At 34.3% G+C, this 24,417-nt stretch overlaps 1 long non-coding RNA gene and 1 pseudogene across 1 annotated transcript; both read left to right on the forward strand.

Annotated features, from left to right (window-relative positions):
- LOC132734449 (mitochondrial proton/calcium exchanger protein-like) overlaps positions 1-24,417 on the forward strand; it is a 34,848-nt pseudogene that overhangs the window by 4,595 nt on the left and 5,836 nt on the right.
- Positions 13,500-14,476, forward strand: LOC132734459 (uncharacterized). Its single transcript, XR_009626319.1, has 2 exons — positions 13,500-14,238; positions 14,308-14,476. It is a non-coding gene; the product is annotated as an uncharacterized LOC132734459 (long non-coding RNA).

Consider the following 24,417-nt stretch of genomic DNA (forward strand, 5'->3'; position numbering starts at 1 on the left):
TGTCCATGTATTTTGATAGCATAAATGTATTTTGATAGCATAAAATTGTTGAATCATTATCAGGTGTTGGCTTAAACTTGTATAGTTTTTGCATGAGGTATGTTGTTGCATGAATGTTAATACCAGACATTTATGTAGGTCACGATAATGATGGGAGTCATAAATCAATGCAGGGCTCATCCGGAAGGGCGATTCAGGCGAAAACTTCGCCGTGTATATTTCCATTTCGCTCTCACAATTGATCAAAGAGATGTCAACATCGCCGAAAAAATCTTAATTCCCAAAGAGTAATTACTTGGCAATGTAAAGAGTAGAGATTGTATAGGCCCATATGACGACTGCTAATTATCATTATCTAATCAGAGCGTTGCTTTATACTACCCTTCTACCTGTATGCAAAGCGATAGACCGCCTACTCTAAACAGTAAATAATGAGAGATCGGCCCGAAACGGGTTTAATTGTGTGACAGATTTGCGACTTTTATAGGTGATGTGGCGATAATTATAGATTGTTTTTCCCGATCATCTAAACACGTGCATATCTTCCATAATTGATATACACGTGGTGTTTAACCCGAGTAAAGGCGATCTGCAATGGGTTTTTCACGGCTATCACAACTGTTAGTCAATTAAAAATGATCAATTTCATTAATGATCACCGACCAGATTAAAAACTTAATCATAGTTTTGAATGATTTCAGTCCGTTAACATTAGTTAATAAAATGTCATGTCGCTCACGTCATGGCTACAGGGCGAAATGCCCAAACCTAGAAGTAAAAGAAAGTTACTGATTCCGACGCAAAAATTCTACGCGAAAATTTATGAAAGCCAATTCGCAAAAATTGTACGATTGGTATGTTGTTGACAGTGAGAGTGTTTGGCATTGTTATCTTTGTAGAAATGCCAAATTTGACACAGCTGACCCACGTAGGCACGACATCCCGGAAAAACTATGAATCTACAAATTACATATCATATTGGTCGTGTGTACATGTATATAACAACAAAATTTGTCAGGAAAGAAGTGTTCTTATTGTTTCAATATATATATCTGTTTTAATGTCATAAATATGACGCTCAGATTAAGATTTATCAATATTGTAAATTTCAAAAAGCATTATATATAAAGATATTACAGTTGAACATTTCATGAAAATAAAGGGAGGTAATTAGAAATTTATTCTCTATAAACACTCAGTCAAATTTTTCAATAAGAAATGAATGTATATAGTTTTAGTGATCAAATATAATGTGCACAAATGTTTGCAGTACATATTTTACATATTCTTCAATGTTTGAAAATTGTTTTATAAGCATAACTAGTATAAGCATATAAATATGACATTACATTAACAACATGCAAGATCATATAAGAATTTTCTGTAATCAGAACAGAATAGGCATATTTTGTTTGAAACTTTATCTTCTTATAAAAGTGAGGAAAGTAAAAATATGAAATTAATTTATTCATCAAATTTTTTCTTACACATTATTATCAATAAATCTACATGAAAATATATAAACAAAAATGTAGAGAAAGCTTATAAATAGCTGATAAATAGTTTGTGTTTATATTATAGTTAGTTAAGGATGTATAGCTATGCATGTTAATGCATACACATTGGGCTGTTTCCCTTTTCCCTATTTTTCGCAAGGAAGTCACTTCTTCCTAAAATTTCCCCCCAGGATGAGCCCTGCAATGAGGATAAAGTATAATTTTAAATACAGATGGTCACTGTGACACTGTATAACACAGCGTGATCATAAACACCAATGATGCATTGTTTTTTTTCCAATCAAATTTCTAAAAAAAATCTTTTTTAAAGGAAATCCTGGAAATAGGAGAAAATTAATTTGATTGGTAATTTTAGGTAAAGACTAGCAGCTACTGCGCATTTTCTGACTGATTTCACTGGATTTTGTAGTTTGTTCTTCTACTTTACAGAGCCAGCTCGAAGGTATTATGTTTGTGGCTGTAAACAGTTGTATAGTGTTTCAAGGTAAAATAATATAGTCATTTGTCATTTATTATTCAATTGTATCATTACAATACAGAATTCTAATAGATACCCTTCAATACTATGAGTATTGTTAATGAAAAAAGATAATTGGAAAGAAGCAAGATATATATATATTATAATCAAAGGCTTTATAACTGTCTGAATCAGGTTTTTTTTATTCTCAAGCATTAGAATTCCAATCATTACAACTACTGTTCTGGAATAATACATTTATTTACTATTTACAGTATAAACAATGATGATGACAATGGAAACTACACCAAATATAAATACGTGAACCGTAATACCAACAATAGAACAGTATTGTCAAGGTCACAAAATACTGGAGCAAAATGGGCAGTATCGGGTCTCCACAGCCAGTCTTTATTTTTACATTCCTCCTCATTATTTATAGACCTCAACTTATACGAAGAACATATATTTAAGCGTTTATTTCATTCATCGGCATATGTTAGCAAAGAGGATACTGTTGTCGAAAAATCGCTGAAAAATTTGAAGGAGAAGGAAAAAGAAAAATCCACAAAAGATAAAGTGAAGTTGAAAGAGCCTGTGCCAGTACCAGAGAAACAGAATATAGTTAAAGCTTTTGCTACAAAAATTTACGCAAAATGGCTAAAATTTATCAAATTTTTACGAGAGGAAGGAATAGTTGGAGTTGGAAAACACCTTTATCACGAATTTTTGTTCTATAAAGATGGAATGAAACTGTTTTGGAAAGATTTACGTATTTGTATACCATTAAGTTATAAATATTTAAAAAGTGGGAGGTCGACCCTAACCAGGAGAGAATATAGATTGGTAGGTATAATATATCTGTATAATTATTAACACATCTGTTACCGACTACAAGGTCAAATCCCCAGGATTTTAACAAAGTTTGACCCTCCAGTTAAAATCCTGAGGGTCAAATCAGGCCTTTTGGAAAATTGAAGGGTACAAGAGTCATTTAAAGGGTCAAACGGACACCCTGACACTTGATAAGCTGAATCTCATTAGGGGTGTCACAGTTTGCAAAAATGGTAAACTTTTACATGGCAGCCAGGCTACCTAATGACGGTGTTAAACATTTAACAAAATTCTTAGATTCTTTGTTATAATACATGATAATATTATGACATTTTGTTTGTATTTTGTTGTGCTTTACAATAATTACAATAGAAGTCTGAATATAAAAGTAACTACTTTCCATTAGGACAGTACTGTACATGATCAGATTTTTGAAATACAAGTAGATTGTCACATCTTGTTAGGAAAAACTAAGGTAATGTTTAGAATATATTTTGAAAAACTTGTCACTTTGTCTAATACTAATCTTGGTTTCCAGTTATTGAGTTTCCTAACTGGTTTTTAACCAAAAAACCGACCATACCTGTTTAAATGGATAAAGTGACAACCCTAATTTTTTTTAATGAACATGTCAGCTGCCAATTTTTGAATTGTTCATTATCTTTTTTTAGTTCCATGTTTTTTCACTTCAAACCTACATACATGCTTTTTGTAAAAGGAGGCCGTTTCAAAAAGGGCTGATAATCTTTCAAAGTTATTCACATCAAATTTGATATACATATACATGTTCACTATCAATATACTCAGCCTTACAGAAGGCAGATAGACCTGAATCCCATTTTGCTTGATTTTTTGTGTGTTGTGTCACCGCTTCTCTGTATAAGGGATCACTATACATACATTAGGATCAATTCTGCAATTTCTGTCAGCACTACAGAAAAGGAATACGGGGGCCATCTAACTATAAACAGAACAAAAGAGGACAATAGAGTTCATTCCGTTACAGTAGAATAAGTGACCTATGGCCCTCTATTAAACAAAGGAAAATAACAAAATAAATGGCAAGAATAATGGCCTTTTAATGATTTTTTATGCCACCGCAGCATCTGCGATGCGGTGGCATATAGCGATTCACCTGTGTGTGTGTGTGTGTGTTTGTTTGTGTGTGTGTGTGTTATATAGATTATATAGTGAACTTCAAAAATCTTCTTGTGAAAAACCACTGGTCCAATTTCAACCAAACTTGGCAGGATTGATCCTTGGGTGAAGGGCTTCCAAAGTTGTTCAAAGAATTTCATTCCATGCAGAAATCTGGTTGCCATGGCAACCAAAAGGAATTATAAGAATAAATTAAAAAAATCTTCTTGTAAAGACCCAAAAGGCCTAGAGCTTTAGATATTTTGCATAAAGCATTGTCTGGTAGACCTCTACCAAGATTGTTCAAATTATAGTCCTGGGGTCAAAATCGGCCCCGCCCCGGGGGTCATTGATTTTCACTATATGTACATATAGTAAAAACTTAAAATACCTTCTTGTAAAGACCCAAAAGTCCTAGAGCTTTGATATTTTGCATAAGGCATTGTCTTGTAGACCCTTACCAAGATTGTTCAAATGATAGCCCTGGGGTCAAAAATCGGCCCCACCCCGGGGGTCATTGATTTTCACTATATGTACATATAGTAAAAACTTAAAATACCTTCTTGTAAAGACCCAAAAGGCCTAGAGCTTAGATATTTTGCATAAGGCATTGTCTGGTAGTAACTTCTACCCAGATTGTTCAAATGATAGCCCTGGGGACAAAATCGGCCCCGCCCCGGGGGCATTGGTTTTCCTTATATGTATATAGTAAAAACTTGTAGTTAAAACTTTAAAAAATTCTAGCAATTGACAAATGCTAGAGGTTAGATATTTTGCATGAAACATTGTGTAGTGAACCTCTAGCAAGATTGTACAAATTATAGCCCTGGGGTAAAATTGGCCCCACCCCCAGGGGTCATTGATTTTCACTCTGTACATATAGTAAAAAAAAAAAAACTTATTGTCTGAAGGTACAAGGCTTAGAGATTTTATATTTTGGTATATGTAATATCATGGGTCCTCTACTAAAGTTGTTTTAATTATGCCCTAGTGTTAAAATTGCCCTGCCCAGAGGCGATAGTTTTCCTTATATGTATAAAGTAAAAACTTGAAAACCTTCTTCTCTGAATTGACAAAGGCTAGAGGTTAAATATAGGGCATTAGACTTTTGCGAAAGTGAACCTCTACCAAGATTGTTCAAATTATAGCCCTTGGGTCAAAATTGGTTCCACCCCGGGGGTCATTGATTTTCATTATGTAATATAGTAAAAAAAAAAAAAAAAAATATTTTTGTCTGAAGGAACAAGGCATAGAGCTTTGATCTTTGCTATATAATATCATCTATAGGTCCTCTACCAAAGTTGTTCAAATTTTTCCCTTGGTGTCAAAATTGGCCCCTGCCCGGGGGCAGTGATTCTCATTATGTACACATAGTAAAAACAGAAAATAAAACAAATGTTTTCTGAATGGGAGAAAAGCTACAGCTTAGATATTTGACTTGAAATGTTGTTTGGTGGACCTGTATCAAGATTGTTTTTGAATTAAAACCTTGGGTCCAAATTTTGCCTTGCCCAAGGGGAAAGTGACCTACTTTTTTATCCTTTGATGTACAGCAATGAAATTTTGACCATGTGCACAGTTTAAGTTGTAAAATTGAAACTTTGATATCAGGTGATCTAGATTTTTGATGATGTGACCTACTTTCTTGTCCTTTGATGTACAGCTATGAAATTTTGAACCATGTGCACAGATTAAGATGTAAAGTGAACTTTGATATTAGCTGGATTTAGATTTTAACAAAGTGTCTTACTGTGTTGTCCATTGATATAGTCATGAAATTTAGGCTGTGTGAAAATATGACTTCACCACCAAATTCACCCAGACTCAAGTGCATTGATATATTTCCTACTTCTGATCTTTTTATTGGATTAACAATAGATTCAACCACTAATCTGATAATAAGAATTAGATAGGTCAGGTATCTATGCATTATGACAATCTTCAATTGTATAGAAACAAAAAATATCTGTTCCTACACTACTATTTAGTGTTGTATTAATGCGGTGGCATAGCATTTTTCTCAAATGCAATCTTGTTTGTAAGTTTGTCTAAACTACTTTTCTTATACTACTTATGCAATTTGAATGAAACTTAATTACAGGATCAATTGATTCCTCAGGTTCTTGCACATATCTAACAGATTTTCAGGTTAAATAATTTTTGCCTGAGTTATTGCCTGTGAATGAAAATGGCATTTTGGTCTGTTTATAATTTTTGGGTTGCCTGCTTATATATAAGGATGACTTTAAGTCGCCTGTTTTTCTGCCTGTGGCAACTACTGGTGCAGTTTCACATTAACTACATATCTACCAAGTCTAGATGTGTATATTGTCAGCATTTTCCAGTTCAGTGACTTTTGTCACAGTTTACTTTAGGCCTTTTATTTTCAAAATTTGTTCTTTCTGCTACTTTTTATACCATTGTATACTAGGATTGGTTGATGCAAAATTGGTATGAAACTTTTCAGGATTGGCCCTTTGATGCTACAAAGTACTTGCGTATATTAAATCCAGTGAGCAGGGTTAATCCAGATGAAATTTTTGGCCTTTGAATGAATGATTTTTCAGGCCTTTGAATAGTCCATAATATCAAACTTATACCTTTTTCAAAAGTTCTAGTATCAACTCCATATTTGTTTGTCCAGCGTATTGACGCACTTATCGTTATCCCATACCTTTACTTGTGGCGGTATTTAATAAATTCGAGTAGAAATGTTCTTATCCATCTATAGAGCAGGCGAGGTGTCGCGCATATCAATACCAAGAGTGACCTCTATGTTCAAGTGTACAAGTCCACCAACTATCTAGGTAGCTCTAATTCAGAAAATGCTGTATCCCGGACATTTGCTGACCAATTTAACCTCCACTTGCTTTATAGAGGGGATATGTCCATTGTAATACTTTGCATTCTGAGTAATTAATCTAGTTCACGCATTATGAGAGCATGAGATAGCGATCTCCTGATTAAAGATAGCTATGCTCAAATTTGATAATAAGAAAATATTGATAATATGCTCGCTACCACAGTCTCTGCGCGTCATTGAAAATTCAGGTCTCTTCGGCCATAATGAGATCAAATGTCACACATTATGAAGGAGTACAACTGTATTACAGAGAAACTAACTATATATTGAAGACTAGGATTATTCGCTGCGCCTATTTTATGATCATACCAATTTTTGAGGAAATTGCGTAATATACAACAGATATATTAAATCATAAATCAAATCGGACATAATATGGACCTTTACTGAGCACAATAATTGTAAAGCGTCCAAATAGTTATATTCACAGGTCAAGGTACATCTAAAGAGTAAGATGAAATATCTCAGATTACTTTTGATCCCGAGCTATTAATGCTCCATTCTTAACACCTTCAGAAGGATTTTTAATGTTACTATATTTCACATAGAAAATGTCACCAATTAATGTAGCGAAAGGCCATATGTCACGCTATACATATGGATCTAGGTCTCTATGGTTGTACCAAATGTGTCAAGGTCACACTTAGCATTCTATCTTAAAAAACGTTTGGCCGAGCAAAACATCCCACCAACAATCATTTACTGAAAGGATACCATTCCAAAATTTGAACTTCGCACTCAATGTTTTCCAACCCATTTGCGAGGGGCGGTCGTGGAGATCCGCCCCACATGAGAGTGTTTCCAGTCTCTACAACTGTTCGAAGACCACGTCCCAATAGAACGAGACTCACACATGTAAGAGTGTCCAAAGTTTATATGAATGTAGAAAAATTATAGCATGAAAGAATCAATGACAAAGAGAGCCGAAATTAAAGGTCATCATTTAATTGTAGGGATTTGTTAACCTCCAAGAAAGATGTACCAGTCATCTAATGAACTTAACTGCTCGTTAGAAACATAAGTAACCTTTTACTACTCTAAGATGATACAGATTAAAGTCTATGGGATTAATGTTTTTTGATGTGACCTTCCGACATAACTGTCATTTGTTTGCTACCCGGAAGTATAAATGTACATTGAGTTACATAGCGCAGTTGTTCATTTTTTGACTAAAGAGCATTGTTAACTGTAACAAGTTAAAATCGATATTTTAAAAAACACTTTTTAATGTCAAAAGTGTAGTTATAGAAACAATTAAAGAAGTTAAATATTAGTGTGTATAATTGTTTCTAATTATACCTAGGAATTCTAATTGTTATAGTGAATATACGTTGTTTTAAATTCTATGAATTGTCTGTTTCGAAAATCCTTCAGTTGTTCGCGATCTGTGTCCTAAGCAATAAACTTCCTTACAACTGCTTCAATGGCAAAAGAATTGTTTTTTTTATATATGTAGGCAAAGTGCGTTTACCCCCCCAACCCATGACCTATCGAGTGTAATTGCTACTCCAATGCATTAATCCTAGGTTTCCAGGTCAAAGATAAAGGTACACTTATAATGACTAATCTGTATGTAAACAGCGCTATTGTCCGAGAGTGCGAAATTAACCATATATCTTAAATTCAATTTAAGAGAGGGTCATATTCACTTAGTTTAGACTCTTGGAGCAAACAAATAAATGTCACCCATTAGTTTGAAGTGTTCAACACTTTTGCTGCAAAGAGAGAAAATTAAGGCCAGAGTATTAAAACTCGATTTCATTCCGAGACACGTCATCAAAACCAGACTCCCTCACCCTCAACCCAAGTCTCCTAAGGTATACACAATTTAGAGTGATACCATAAGATAGCACTCATCAAATTACACACTGATGTGTGCTTACTTTGAAGTGAACCCATTTCATCATCATTTATTCAATCGTTATTGAGTGTCACCAAATCTCTCGGTAAAACTATTAATACTAAAAAATAACAGTGTGACCACATCTTAATTTAGACGTGTATAATTTTAGCCCAAACCAGCGCTATCCTCAGCTATAAGTAGTATAAATCTAAAGAGATATCTCAGATGTGTGTCAGGTTGTTGAATAAACAATCTAGCTCATACCAATGACCAATGGTGTGACAAGGGATCGATGTGTTAAGTGTTGAGCGAATCTACTTTGCTAATACTAAAAAACTCATGTATTCAACCAACCAACATTGATTTAATCGTAGTATATATCAACATGTGCTCATAAGCTATCGACCACCAAAGTGAACTCTAGATCCACCAAGAAGGACGTCATGCGAGCAGAGAGCAAGGTACTAAGTTCATGATTGTGCAAGTATCAAGTTACGCAATTTTGTCATTACAGCCAAAAAATCCCTGAAGATCACATTTACGATATGTAGTAGCGAGGATTTTTCTCTAAATCAAAAATGATATAATATGACAGCCAGTGACTCCTACATGACATGTGTACAGCTGAGTAACCTAGCTGACAATAACATATTAAGGAGTACCTCTCTCACGAACAAATTGCAAGTGTACACGCAAATCAATTATGCAAGATCAGAAAATATTACATCCTAAACCTGTAATATTCGTTCAGAGGTATCATGGGAACTATGCACATTAGTCTCCATATTTTATAGAGCTATTTTGCCGAACATTATAAACACCACATATTAGTACCTTATCTCCAACGATTGCTCCTATCCGATAATACGCTTTCTGTTAAGACGTCAGCGTATTTTGAGCTTATTCACCAGTTGATTAAACATTTTTTCATCACTATTAAAATGAGGCTATCCAAACTGAGTCACTTATTTCGATCGGGAAAGAAGAAAAAAATGTGAATGATTTCCAGACGATTGCTCATATCCAAAATATGTTGTATTTCTAGACACACAGATAACTTGTTCATTTTGGTCCAACCTCGCACCATAACTGTAGACTAAAATACTTTGACTTCTTTAATTCTCGATATATTTACCCTCTGGAGATAAAATAGTGTGATTTCTGATCGTGATACAGAGATCACACCAAACTAAACTGGAAAAGGGCCGAATTCCCTGAACACTTTTGAAACGTCAATAATGTACTAAGGCACCTAACACAAAAAATCACACAATATTCAATTCATTTCTTCGTGTATTTCTTAATTTTTTTTTGCATATCTTTATCATTTAAATTCCTCAGATGATTCGCTATTTGGCCTCAGTGGAGTCCCTTTAATCATTTTGATAAGATATTTGAAAAATAGTAAATGTTTTCATATTTTTGTTACAATTTAAACTGATGCTCATAGATTAGTTGCCTCCGTGTAGTCCCTTTAATTATTTTGACAAGATATTTACAAAAATAGTAAATGTTTTTATGTTTTTGTTACAGTTAAAACAGACCCTTGTAGATTTGTTGCTGATGTTTCCAATCCTGCCAACTCTGATTATACCATGCATGGAGGTTTTAATTCCAGTCTTTATGTATATTGGGATGATACCAAAAGTGTTTATATCAAAGGAAGCAAGGGTATGAGATGGATATTCACATTATACAGTCTTTTAAGTAGAGTCTGGTGATATTTGGATGAAATAGAGTTTTAATATTAGCCTTAATTTTCTTTTGACAAAAGTGTTGAAATTAACAAAATTAAGTCTTAAAGTATACAAGATGATTTTATTAAATTTATATTGTTGTAACAATGTATGCGCTTTATTCAGATAAATTTAGGAAAATAGTATGATTACATGCGGGGTTGGCTGAGCTGTCCTTAAAACACCTTGTGAGGTGATTTTAAGAATGGGCCAAAATTATCGAAACAGACAAGTATAGGGATTTTAAAAACAACGATATTATTATAACAATTAGATTCTAGTATAAGAACAATGTCATAAATAAATAATTTAATCTCTTTAATTTTCAGTCAACTCAATTGAGAATTTAAAAGTTGTTTAAAATATCGATTACCCTTTGTTACAGGTTAACAATTCTCCTTTGTCAAAAAATACAAGTTGTTCTTAAACTCCTGTATAATTTATATTCGGTTTAGCAAAACAAAGTGACAAATTGTCCCGGAAAGTCATTCAAAAACATAAATTTCCACTAGACCTTACTGTATATGTTACGTAAACTTTCGCTCACACACTTCATATTAAATCCCCAACTTAGTTTGGCGCAAATTTCCAACAATATAATATTCGAGTGTGTGTTCTCAGGCTAATTCAATGTTAGAAACAACTTGATACAATTTGAACATGTCATAGGATGTTCGTAATAAAATTTACAGTTTTTAAGAAACATTCCAGTAGGTAACCCTACCCTCCTTACTACTGGCTTATTGTGTTGCGTACAAGAAAATTTCGGTAGCTCATCATACTCTCTAATACAGTACTCCGTATAGGTATAATTACACCCAACTAGGTAACTTTTTCATGTCACCTAAATTCAATTTCGAGTATTTTAACAACCTTTTAATGTAGTCAAACTCCATTAATAGATAGCGCCAGGAATTGTTTATGACGTTCATCATTACAATATTTTATATTAATTTTACAAGAGATGTGTAGCGGGATTATTATCAAGTATTTTCTTATATCAAAAATTTGTAGGCATAGCTATCCATTCAATACAATTGTATATGTATTGTAGGAAAACCCAGATAGTAACAAACGCAAAGGAACAAATTGAATAGTCCGCCAAACTGTTGGTTTAGAGAAAGCTTCATACTATGATACCATTGCAAAAGCCAAAGCAAAAAAAAAAAGATAGATACCCTCGTCTCAAGTCGTACAAGAATTTACAGACTTCTATGAAAAGGGTATAAGTTTGTATTATATGGTTAGTTCGTGCACTATTGTTTTTTGTTTTAAATCAGTTAATTCAACTCTCTACTTTATATATAGTTATTTAGAGCTGTATGGCTTCAGTGAGGGACGTCTCTTTTGCCAATGGCCTTACTCATAGGTTGATTGGGACTTATTTGTACACTTTGTATAAGTTAATTGTCTGTCATCTGTCTTTACTATATTGAGCTAAACTCACAAGTTGGATATATCTTAAATTCTACCTGTTCTAATAACTTCATAATTGGCACACATGCTTATCAATACAAATTAAAAGATATTTTCAAGGTTATAAGTCTGTGCCATCCATTTATAGCTCACCTGTCACAAAGTGACAGGGTGAGCTTTTGTGATCGCTTTTCGTCCAGCGTCCGTCCGGCGTCCGTCCGTAAACTTTTACTTTAAATGACATCTCCTCATAAACCACTAAGCCAATTTCATCCAAACTTCACAGGAATGTTCCTTTGGTGGTCACCTTTAAAAATTGTTCAAAGAATTTAATTCCATGCAGAACTCTGGTTGCCATGGCAACCAAAAAGAAAAAAACTTTAAATATCTTCTTTTTAAAAAACCCAAAGAGCTAGAGCTTAGATATTTAGCATGAAACAATCTTCTAGTGAGTGTTACCAAGTTTGTTCAAATAAAAGCCCTGGGGTCAAAATTGGGCCCCGCCCCGGGGGCACATTGGTTTTCCCTATATGCATATAGTAAAAACTTAAAAAATCTTCTTTTTAAAGAACCCATAGAGCTAGAGCTAAGATATTTAGCATGAAACATGTTCTAATGGGTGTCTACCAAGTTTGTTCAAATAAAAGCCCTGGGGTCAAAATTAGCCCCGCCCCAGGGGGTCATTGATTTTCCCTATATGCATATAGTTATAACTTAAAAAATCTTCTTTTAAAGAACCCAAAGAGATAGAGCTAAGATATTTAGCATGAAACATGTTCTAATGGTTGTCTACAAAGTTTGTTCAAATAAAAGCCCTGGGGTCAAAATTGCCCCCCCTCCCCCCCAGGGTCATTGATTTTCCTTATATGTGTATAGCAAAATTGGCCCCGCCCCAGGGGTTATTGATTTTTGTGTTGCCTCTGCGGAGTAGTGGCGACATATAGGGATCACTTCTCCGTCGTCTGTCTGTCCGTCTGTCTGTCCGTCTGTCCGTCACAAAACTTGTCCGGACTACTCCTCATAAACTACTGGTGCAATTTCATCCAAACTTTACAGGAATGATCAGTACCAAGTCTAGTTGTGCATATTGTCAGCATTTTCCGGTTCAATGATTTTTGGCAGAGTTATGGCCCTTTAATAATTTTTAATTTTAAAGTTTGTCCGGACTACTTCTCTTATACCACTAAAGCAATTTCAATGAAACTTTACAGGATTGATCTGTAGCTCAAGTCCTTGCGCATATTGCAAGGGTTTTCCAGTTGAATGATTTTTGGCCGAGTTATGGCCCTTTGAAAAAAAAGGTGTTTTTTTCTGTGTGTTGCCAGATACACAAAAGCTTGTCCGGACTACTCCTCATAAACTACTGGTGCAATTTTATCCAAACTTTACAGGAATGATCAGTACCAAGTCTAGTTGTGCATATTATCAGCATTTTCCGGTTCAATGATTTTTGTCAGAGTTATGGCCCTTTATTAATTTTTATTTTTAAAGTTTGTCCGGACTACTTCTCTTATACCACTAAAGCAATTTCAATGAAACTTTACAGGATTGATCTGTAGCTCAAGTCCTTGCGCATATTGCACGGGGTTTTCCGGTTGAATGATTTTTGCCGAGTTATGGCCCTTTGATAAAAATGTGTTTTTTCTGTGTGTTGCCAGATACGCAAAAGCTTGTCTGGACTACTCCTCATAAAAATGGTGCAATTTTATCCAAACTTTACAGGAATGATCAGTACCAAGTCTAGTTGTGCACTATCCGTCTGTCTGTCTGTCTGTCACAAACTTTGTCCCAACATGAAATTGGCCATCATGAGGCGACACATGTGATTACTGATCGCTCTTGTTCTTATATGTGTATAGCAAAAACTTAAAAAATCTTCTTTGAAAAAAACCCAAATAGCTAGAGTTTAGATATTAAGCATGAAACATCTTCTAGAGAGTGTCTACCAAGTTTGTTCAAATAAAAGCCCTGGGGTTAAAATTGGCCCCGCCCCAGGGGGTCATTGATTTTCCCTATATGCATATATTAAAAACTTAAAAAATCTTCTTTTAAAACACAAAAAGAGCTAGAGCTAAGATATTTAGCATGAAACATGTTCTAATGGGTGTCTACAAAGTTTGTTCAAATAAAAGCCCTGGGCTCAAAATAGGCCCCGCCCCGGGGGTCATTGATTTTCCTAATATGTGTATGGCAAAAACTTAAAAATCTTCTTTGAAAAAACCCAAATAGCTAGAGTTTAGATATTAAGAATGAAACATCTTCTAGTAAGTGTCTACAAAGTTTGTTCAAATAAAAGCCCTGGGGTCAAAACTGGCCCCGCCCCAGAGGTGTCATTGTTTTTAACTATATGTGTATAGTAAAAACTTAAAAAATCTTCTTTTAAAAAACCCAATGAGCTAGAGGTTAGATTTTAAGCAGGAAACATCTTTTTGTTGGTGTCTTCCAAGTTTGTCCAAATAAAAGCCCTTGGGTTTAAATTGGCCCTGGGGGGGGGGGGGGCAGAGGTCATTGTTTTTCATTATATGTGTGTAGTAAAAACTTAACATCATGAAACATCTTCTAATGGGTGTCTTCCAAGTTTGCTCAAATAAAAGCCCTGGGGTTTAAACTGGCCCCGCTCCGGGGGCCTATATACAGGTGAGCGACCTCAGGGCCATCATGGCCCTCTTGTTTCAGTTATTTCCCTTTTTATCATTTGACTATACCAGTCCTAACCCTTAGTAGTATGGCATTGCGGCAAGTTGGATATAGCTTAAGTTTCTCCCAGCATCTTTATTTCTATTTAATGATACTTCCATATTTGTAAGGCAGACACCGTTAATGGTCCTTTCACCTTGGGTTGAGTTTTAAGATTATTGGTTTCAAACCAAAGGTTTTGCATTTATACTTGTACATACATGTATTTGATTAACTTTTATTGGTGTGTTGTATCTTAGATCAGCTGACGTTCCATACTTCTATCTAACTATCTGGATATGGAACGGTGGTGGTTCTACTCTGGTGCCCATTTGTGCTCAAATTAAAACACAGAAGTTTACTTTATGACTTCCTCCACTATTAAATCTGGAACGTTGCCATATGAGCTATATGTGGACATAACAACCCCCTCCCCCTGCCACCCCCCCCCCCCCCCCAAAAAAAAAAAAAAAGAAAGAAAAAAAAAGTTAACAGAAAGGGGGTTCAAGCATGATCATTTAAAATTGCAAGAACTTTTTTTCACTTAACTCACCAGTACTCAATTTCTTATCTACTATCCAGGCTTAGAGGCAGAAATGTTTACTTTAAGGCTTTAAGGACATACATTGTAGTTTCCATTAAATGTCATTGTTTGAAATTTTGTTTTTGAAAAATTTCAGGTCAAAAGTAGTGAAGTGATACCTCCAATATCAGAGATATTAAAGTTTTCCCGGTTGTTTGAGAACACTTTAACCCTGGATGATCTCAGTATAAAACAGTTACAGGGTCTGTGTAAACTACTAGGTATCGGGTTCCTGAGTGATATACCCAATGCTAGAGTACTCCGATTCCAGATTGAAACACGAATGAGAGAACTTACGGTGGATGATAAGGTACAACATTTGACTCACAGAAATTTTTATGTTGTGTTTCATTAGATATAAAAGATATTTTTGTATTACTTTGTATGTTTATGGAAACATACACACTTACATTTATAACACATAGTATGAAATATTTGATTGCCTATGTAAAAGGAAGAATCTATTATTATTAAAATAATTTATTATTATTATTATTATTACTTTTATTGTACATCTATGTGTAGAGTATGTATTCAGTATTATGTACTTGGGGCAAAACTAATAGGGCTAGATTGTGTTACTTTAGCTATTTTTTGGATTTCTTAAAGGCACATTATGCCAGAAACGAATACATATTTACTTCTATAGAAAAGGCAAACATGAATTGTATAACATTTAAATAATGGTTTAGAGCTTGTGAGATGCTTGTTACCTGAAGAAAGTGTAGCTAAATGCAAATTTTATTAAGCATAAAAGTAGCAAAATGTAATCAAAGTAGTATTTTAACTTTCATACAAAATAATAAATCACTATAAGCCAAAATAGACTCTTTTTATCCCAATTTCAAAAAAGAAAAGAAAAAAAAAACTATCCCAGGAGCAGCTCAAAAATAGAATTGTTTCAAGGCAAATTTACAACTTTTTAAAATTTCTCAAATTTCCCAAAATGCCAAGTAATTTTTTCCCTATTAATGCTAGGGCCCTTTTTGCAAAATTGCTGGATAAAGCCATGGTTACAGATAATTTTGTTGTTTCTTACAGTTTATTTTGCGTGATGGTATAGACTCTCTAACTACTGAAGAATTACAGGCAGCTAACAGGGCGCGTGGTATGCGAGCACTCGGTGTATCAGAGGAGCGTCTAAAAATACAGCTCGAGCATTGGTTGGAACTTCATCTCAAGGTATTTGTCTTATTTTTTGCCTATTTACAAAAGGAACATTAAAGATTTTTCATCTTTAATCAGAACAAGTCAAAGTTTTGTTGATTCCCGGCTTATATCAAATTAAAAAATTTGATATATTCTAGTCAAATATGTATACCAACCTAGAACCAGTCTGGTTTAATGTTATTGATAGATAGCCTAAAACTAGTTGAAAATTCATTAACATGTATTCTATTATAGTAGTATCTTAATCTGAAACTTTTATTTGGCTGAAAGTGATTTTGCTAGGCTACGGTCACTGGAGGAGTAAATCTGCAGGTGCGATGTGGCCTTGAAAATAATACCTAGATACTCTTTCATTGACCTTGATTTAACAATACCTTTTATTATTAATAAGGTTTTCAAGTTTGAAAATGTTTATTAGAAAATTTCGGATATTTAGAATGTGGTCGGTGGTGTAACAGGTGGTTTCTGGTTGATAACTAGAGTTAGGACTGAGATATTGTCATCAAACTTGGTATATAATAATATATAGCAAGTTTATGTGGAAACCTCTATTGGGATTGTTATATGCCCGAAAGAATTTCGGACATATTATGTTATACCCCCTGGCGTCCGTCTGTCCGTCCGTTAGCAATTTGGTTTCCGGAGCATAACTTAAGTTCCATTTGGCCCACAATATTCAAACTGTCCATATTGGGTAGAAGACCCCTATTGATTTTGGGGTCATAAGGTCAAGGTCACTATGACCTTAAAACTGAAAACAGTTTCCGGAGCATAACTGAAGTTCCATTTGGCCTACAGTGTTCAAACTTCATAGGATGAGTGTCCATATTGGGTAGAAGAACCCTATTGATTTTTGGGTCACAAGGTCAAAGGTCAAGGTCACCATGACCTTAAAACTGAAAACAGTTTCTTGAGCATAACTTAAGTTCCATTTGGCCCACAGTGTTCAAACTTTATAGGATGATTGTTCATATTGGGTAAAAGACCCCTATTGATTTTGGGGTCACAAGGTCAAAGGTCAAGGTCACTATTACCTTAGAACTGAAAACAGTTTCTTGAGCATAACTTAAGTTCCATTTCGCCCACAGTGTTCAAACTTCATATATGATTGTTCATATTGGGTAGAAGACTTCTATTGATTTTGGGGTCACAATGTCAAAGGTCAAGGCCACTATGACCTTAAAACTGAAAACAGTTTCTGGAGCATAACTTAAGTTCCATTTGGCCTACAGTGTTCAAACTTCATAGGATGAGTGTCCATATTGGGTAGAAGACCCCTATTGATTTTGGGGTCACAAGGTCAAAGGTCAAGGTCACTATGACCTTAAAACTGAAAACAGTTTCCGGAGCATAACTTTAGTTCCATTTGGCCCACAGTGTTCAAACTTCATAGGATGATTGTCCATATTGGGTAAAAGACCCCTATTGATTTTGGGGTCACAAGGTCAAAGGTCAAGGTCACTATTACCTTAGAACTGAAAACAGTTTCTTGAGCATAACTTAAGTTCCATTTGGCCCACAGTGTTCAAACTTCATAGGATGATTGTTCATATTGGGTAAAAGACTTCTATTGATTTTGGGGTCACAAGGTCAAAGGTCAAGGCCTCTATTAACTTAAAACTAAAAACAGTTTCTGGAGCATAACTTAAGTTCTTTTTGGCCCACAGTGTTCAAACTTCATAGGATGATTGTCCATATTGGGTAGAAGACCCCTATTGATTTTGGGGTCACAAGGTCAAAGGTCAAGGTCACTATTACTTAGAAATTGAAAACAGTTTCTTGAGCATAACTTTAGTTCCATTTAGCCCACAATATTCAAACTTCATAGGATGATTGTCCATATTGTAGAAGACCCCTATTGATTTGGGGTCACAAGGTCAAGGTCACTATTAACTTAGAATTGAAAACAGTTTCTGGGGCATAACTTAAGTTCCATTTGGACCACAATATTGAAACTTTAAAGGAGGATTGTTATTTGAAGAAGGTAATACTTTATTTAATTCCCATGTCTTACTTTTGGCCATATAATGCTCCGCCTAGCGGTGCTCTTGTTTTAAGATTTTCTAGGGTCAAGGTCAAAGTCACTGTTACTAAAAATAGAAAAATGTACTGTGTGAAAACCTGGTGTCATGGCACTGCCATGTTACTTTTTCTTGTACTTTTACACTAATGCACTGTAAGTTAATAATGTTGAACCTCATTATTCTTCATTTTTTTGTCATCTTTTTGTTTTTTGTCCATGTAAGCAGTATATGCAACAGGAAAAAGTCAATAGTAAGATTTTTTTCTATTTTTGTGCATTTCTTTAACGTCAAGTTTTGTCATGTTTGATGTTCATTTTCAGGAAAGAGTTCCAACTAGTTTGTTATTGTTATCAAGAGTCATGTACCTTGATGAAAACTTGTCACCTGCAGAACAACTGCGACAGACTATCTCATCTCTCCCAGACACAACTGTAAGTATATAGTCGTAGATTGTTGACTTAACCTGCTGGAACTGAAAATGTTTAGCCCCTTTACCACCAGTATAGAGCAAGGTCGGCCTGAATATCCTTGCAGTCTGACCAGGCTTTATACTGTTGGAGGCTAAGTTTTTGTATTTGTATTTTCTGACTGAAGGTTCACGACAAACTTAACAACAAGTAGTTCTCAAAACAGCTTAAACTAGCGATTTAAAATAAAGAAATATTTTTATTTTGTTACAAGTATCCAACAAATTACAATGCATTCAAAGTTTAAAAGTAGCGTTGTCTTATAGAATTGTCAATAAAAGCACAATCACAAATAACGCGGATGAATTTGATTTTAATCAATGAAAATGCTATTTTTAGCGATGTCGATTACCGAATACTGCACAAATGACTGCCGAGTAGTGGAATTTATAGATTTTACATGTCGGACTGTTTCGGCGAGAAGATTTCCGCTAAATTATTTACTTCAATTTTAAACAACAGGGTTATCCTGAACAAAATACCTCGAAATTAGCAAGGATTACAAACCCGGAATGCAATGGAAGTTCTTAATTTAGAATGACTAGATTTTATTCAGGCATCGTTTATATAACTCCTCCGTAGTGCAGGGGTAACGCGCTCGTCTAGTGTGTGAGAGGTCTGGAGTTTAAATCCCAGTCGAGGCAGCTTTTTTAAAAAAAAATTTTTTAAGTGTCTTTGTTAAGGAAGTAGCCATAATATGCAAGGATAAAGTGTGGCTGTCATAAGAAATTAACATAAATGATTTTTTGATGCAACTCTACTGTAGTTATGCAAAATTCCGTATGTATCAAACTCTGGTGCCTTGCAAGATGAATTATAGTACATGAAAATAAACTTATACAGGAAAATACATACAAATATACAGTACGATTTAGATTGCAAAGATCAGAAAATACCACAGAGCTTGCAGCCCTTTGATTTTACATTGGTATCCTTTAGATTTTGAATGGACTGCTCTATTTTCCTGTTTGCACAAATGGACTGTTCCAGATTCAAAATTGATCAAGTCCATTGTAAAACTTCAGCAGGTTGAAGCATCTTTAATACTGGATCATCTGATTTCATAGGAATAAATATTTTTATTCCAGTCAGTATCGTGAAATGCTATGGCAAGATGATGTTAGAGATGTTTTAATACCTATTAGCTATCTTAAAACAGACTCAATCAAAGCAAGTCATCAATGTCCACCTATATAACTTTATTTTTCATTCCTTTTGAAGAAGTTTCCATTTACCTGAAGTAGTGTAATGTATCCATATTGTGACTGTTACTATTTTTTTACTATTTTTTACATTTTAAAGTTTGATAATATAATATAATATATATTTGATAACTCAGTTCTATAAGGGATAAATGTTTTGATGTTGGTAGTTTTTATGAACCATCCAAATAGTGTTTTTAGTATGCAAGGTTTTTGAGACATGCTCTTTGATAATTTTCAGGTGGACAAAGCTAAAGTCACATCTGCAGAATCAAGCGGTGAATCAGTTGACAAGGCAACCAAGATTAAAGTTCTGGAAGAAGAGAGCAAGGCCATCAAATTGGAGAAGGAAGCTGCTGTATGTATTACATGTTATTAACTCCCTTTTAATTAATATCAAATTATCTCCCTTGAAACATATTGATGAATTAAGGGTTTTGGTTCAGAATTCTGGATGTATAGTTAAAAAAGTGACATATCAGTATATTGTACTCACTTAGGCATCAACATTGGCGTTGCCATCATAGATTACTTAAGTTTTTTGAGCAAGTTGGTATCTCCAAAAGTACCTAAGGAAATGGGTTGAAACTTTGTACATAAATTTTGTTCTATGTGATTATCTGACATGATTGGCACGGGTCCCATAACTTTCATCTACCTTTTTTAGGGTGATACCCCTTTTCTTACTGTCAAGGGTAGAGTATGATGTCTTACAGACAGCTCTTGTTGAATATTAATAATTACTTCCCTTTTAATTTGTGTTAAACAGTCTCCCTTAAAACAGTAATGGTTATTTTTATGCCCCCGCCATATAATGGCAGGGGCATATAGTGTTACCCTGTTCCGTCATTCCGTCATTCCGTCCTTCCGTCCTTCCGTCATCATCAGTTTCCGTTCATTATCTTAATAACCCTTGCACATATTGAACTCAAATTTGACATATGGATATGTCATGAGAAAATACAGGTCAAGTTCGAAATTGGTCATGGTTCGATGATTTTTGGCAGAGTTATGCCCCTTTTACATTGAAAATAATATGAAATTTTCAGTTTCCGTTCATTATCTCCAAACGGTTCAAAACATTCAATTCAAAATTGACATATTGATATGTCATGAGAAAATACAGGTCAAGTTCGAAATTGGTCATGGTTCGATGATTTTTGGCAGAGTTATGCCCCTTTTACTTTGAAAATAATATGAAATTTTCAGTTTCCGTTCATTATCTCCCCAACGGTAAAACACATTCAACTCAAACTTGACATATTGATATGTCATGAGAAAATACAGGTCAAGTTCAAATAAATTTGGTTATGGTTCGATGATTTTTGGCAGAGTTATGCCCCTTTTACTTTGAAAATAATATGAAATTTTCAGTTTCCGTTCATTAACTCCCCAATGGTACAACACATTCAACTCAAACTTGACATATGGATACGTCAAAGGAATGCGCAGGTCAAGTTTAAATTTGGTCATGGTTCAATGATTTTTTGCAGAGTTATGCCCCTTTCACTTTGAAAATAATATGAAATTTTCAGTTTCCGTTCATTATCTCCCCAATCGTACAACACATTTAGCTCAAACTTGACATATCGATACGTCAAAGGAATGCGCAGGTCCAGTTCAAATTTGGTCATGGTTCAATGATTTTTGGCAGAGTAATGCCCCTTTTACTTTGAAAATAATATGAAATTTTCAGTTTCTGTTTATTATCTCCCCAACAGTATTAAACATTCAACTCAAACTTGACATATCGATACGTCAAAGGAATGCGCAGGTCAATTTCAAATTTGGTCATGGTTCGATGATTTTTGGCAGAGTTATGCCCCTTTCACTTTAAAAATAATATGAAATTTTCAGTTTCCGTTTTATTATCTCCCCAACAATATTACACATTCAACTCAAATTTGACATATGGATATGTTTTTGGAATGCGCAGACCAAGTTCGAATCTGGTCATGGTTCAATGATTTTTGGCAGAGTTATGCCCCTTTCACTTTGAAAATGATATGAAATTTACAGTTTCTGTTCATTATCAACCCAACAGTGTTACATATTCAACTCAAAATTGACATATGGATATGTCAAAGGAATGCGCAGGTAAAGTTGGAATTTGGTCATGGTTTGATGATTTTTTGGCTGAGTTATGTCCCTTTCACTTTGAAAATAATACAGATACATCTTAGGAATAAGCAGTTTAAGTTTGACTTTGGTCGTGGTTCAATGATTTTAGACAAACTTATCTTTCCTGAATGTTGAACTTTCAGTTTCAGCACTCATACTTTTGTGGAAATGTAAATAGCCATTATGTTGGCTACAAATATGCAATATGCTGTTTTTAAAAGGTTAAGACTGAATAATTTCAGTGCCTTGAACATTGTATAAAAATGGTTTGTGTTAACATTGAAAAGTTTTAAGGGCTTTGAACTTAGAATGAAAAAAATAATTTGTGCAAACAAATTTGGAACTAAATATTATAACATTTGAAATTTTGGCTGCATGCGGGGGCATCCGTGGCATGATGACACATTTCTAGTTCAAAATTTGAGCTAGTTAAAATTAAAGTTTTAACAGTTACCAAACACTGAACATTTTATCATATTTACAATTGAAAGATAGACAAGTTCAGTCAAAGCTTGATTAAAAGTTATTTGCCTCATGTTGTTATTAATACTTTGATTTGAGTGAAATTAGGATATTTGCCTTTGTAATTTCAAAGTGCAATACTTGAGTATTGTGAGGGTTTAATGTCTAAAATTTTATAAATACAGGCTGAAGAAGAGAGATTGGCTAAAGAGAAAGAAAAAATGGAGAAGCAACAGGAAGAGGAACGTAAAGCCGAAGAAGAGAAACGTAAACTCGCAGAACTTACCTTACAGAAAATGGACAACCAGAATATTATTGATGAACTTGCATTCAAGTTTGAGGTATATTGTTATGTTTAATGAAGGCTTAACTATTGACAAAAGTTTGCAAAAATAATTACTTAGTTTCAAATTATGGAAAACTTCTGCAAAAATAAAATTCCTTTGCCAAGTATGTAATAATTTTGCAAGTGTAAATACTTAATGCCAAACTATTGACAAAAGTTTGCAAAAAATAATTATTTAGTTCAAAATATTGTAAATGTTACAAAAATGATTACTAAGGGTCAAACTTTAGAAAATTTCTCCATTGACCATTATTACAGAAGGAAAGAGAAAAACGTATTGATACCCCAATAGAAGCAGAACCAGTTCCTGAAACAGTGAAGGAACCAGTAGACTCTGCACAAGATATTACCGAAGATGTTAAACCTGTTGTTGACACTGCAGAACCTATTGTTGAACAACCTTCTGAAGGTGAGGCTATCTTTTAACACTCTACATTCCTTACTTCTCTTGGTTTGAATTTTACTTCTTTATGGTACTTGCAAAATTATGTGAGCAGAATTCTAAGCCCACAAAATTAAAAAAAAATAGCAAAGCTTGCAATTAGTGTTCTTTCCATGTGTGTGTAAAAGCCTTTATAATTGTTTATAGCTGTAATAAATGTATTTTGTACATAAATGTTAAACCAAAAGAAAACCATGAATAACCTCATGGCACTTGTAACAATTTCCTAGTTTGCTAGAAACTGCTTCCTTTTTAGCTCGACTTTTCTATGAAAAGGGGAGCTATCCTACTCGCCCCGGCGTCCGCGTCGGCGTCGGCGTCACACCTTGGTTAAGTTTTTCGTACCACCCCACTTTATTTCAGAAGTATTACAAGTATGGCTTTGAAACTTACCATACTTGTTCACCATCATAACCTCCATCTACAGACAAGAGTACATAACTCTGTCAAGGTTTTTGACAGAATTATGGCCCTTTTTTGACTTAGAAAGTGTATTGAGCTTGGTTAAGTTTTTTGTACCACCTCACTTTATTTCAAAACCATTGGAGGTATTGCTTTGAAACTGACCATACTTGTTTACCATCACGACCTTCATCAACAGACAAGAGGACATAACTCTGTCAAGGTTTTTGACAGAATTATGCCCCTTTTTGACTTAGAAAATACATTGAATATGGGTAAAATCCACTTATTGCCTTAACCCTTTGAGATATTGCTTTGAAACTTTTAATGCTATTTCACATCATTACCCCATCTGTACGCAAGAGAAGGTAACTCTGTCAAGGATTTGTTTTAAAATTAAGGCCTTTTATCGACTTAGAATCTTGGTTAAGTTTTTAGTACCAGTCCACTTTTTGACTGAACTGTTTGAGATATTAATTTGAAGTTGGAATACTTGTTTACAATCATGATTCCCAACATGTCCAGGAGAAGGTAATTCTGTCAAAGATTTTATTTGAATTATGGCCCTTAACTGTCAATGTTTTGTATTATAGGCAAGCACTAAAAAACTTAAAAAATCTAAAAAAATTCATTCCTATCCACTTGTTCACTTTACCATAAATTATGTCATAATAAAATAATTCTTCACTAAATATCTTAATGCTCATGGCCATTGTTCA

This window comes from Ruditapes philippinarum, unplaced genomic scaffold (genome assembly GCF_026571515.1).
Source record: "Ruditapes philippinarum isolate M1 unplaced genomic scaffold, ASM2657151v2 ctg216_1_1_1_1, whole genome shotgun sequence".
NCBI lineage: Eukaryota > Metazoa > Mollusca > Bivalvia > Venerida > Veneridae > Ruditapes > Ruditapes philippinarum.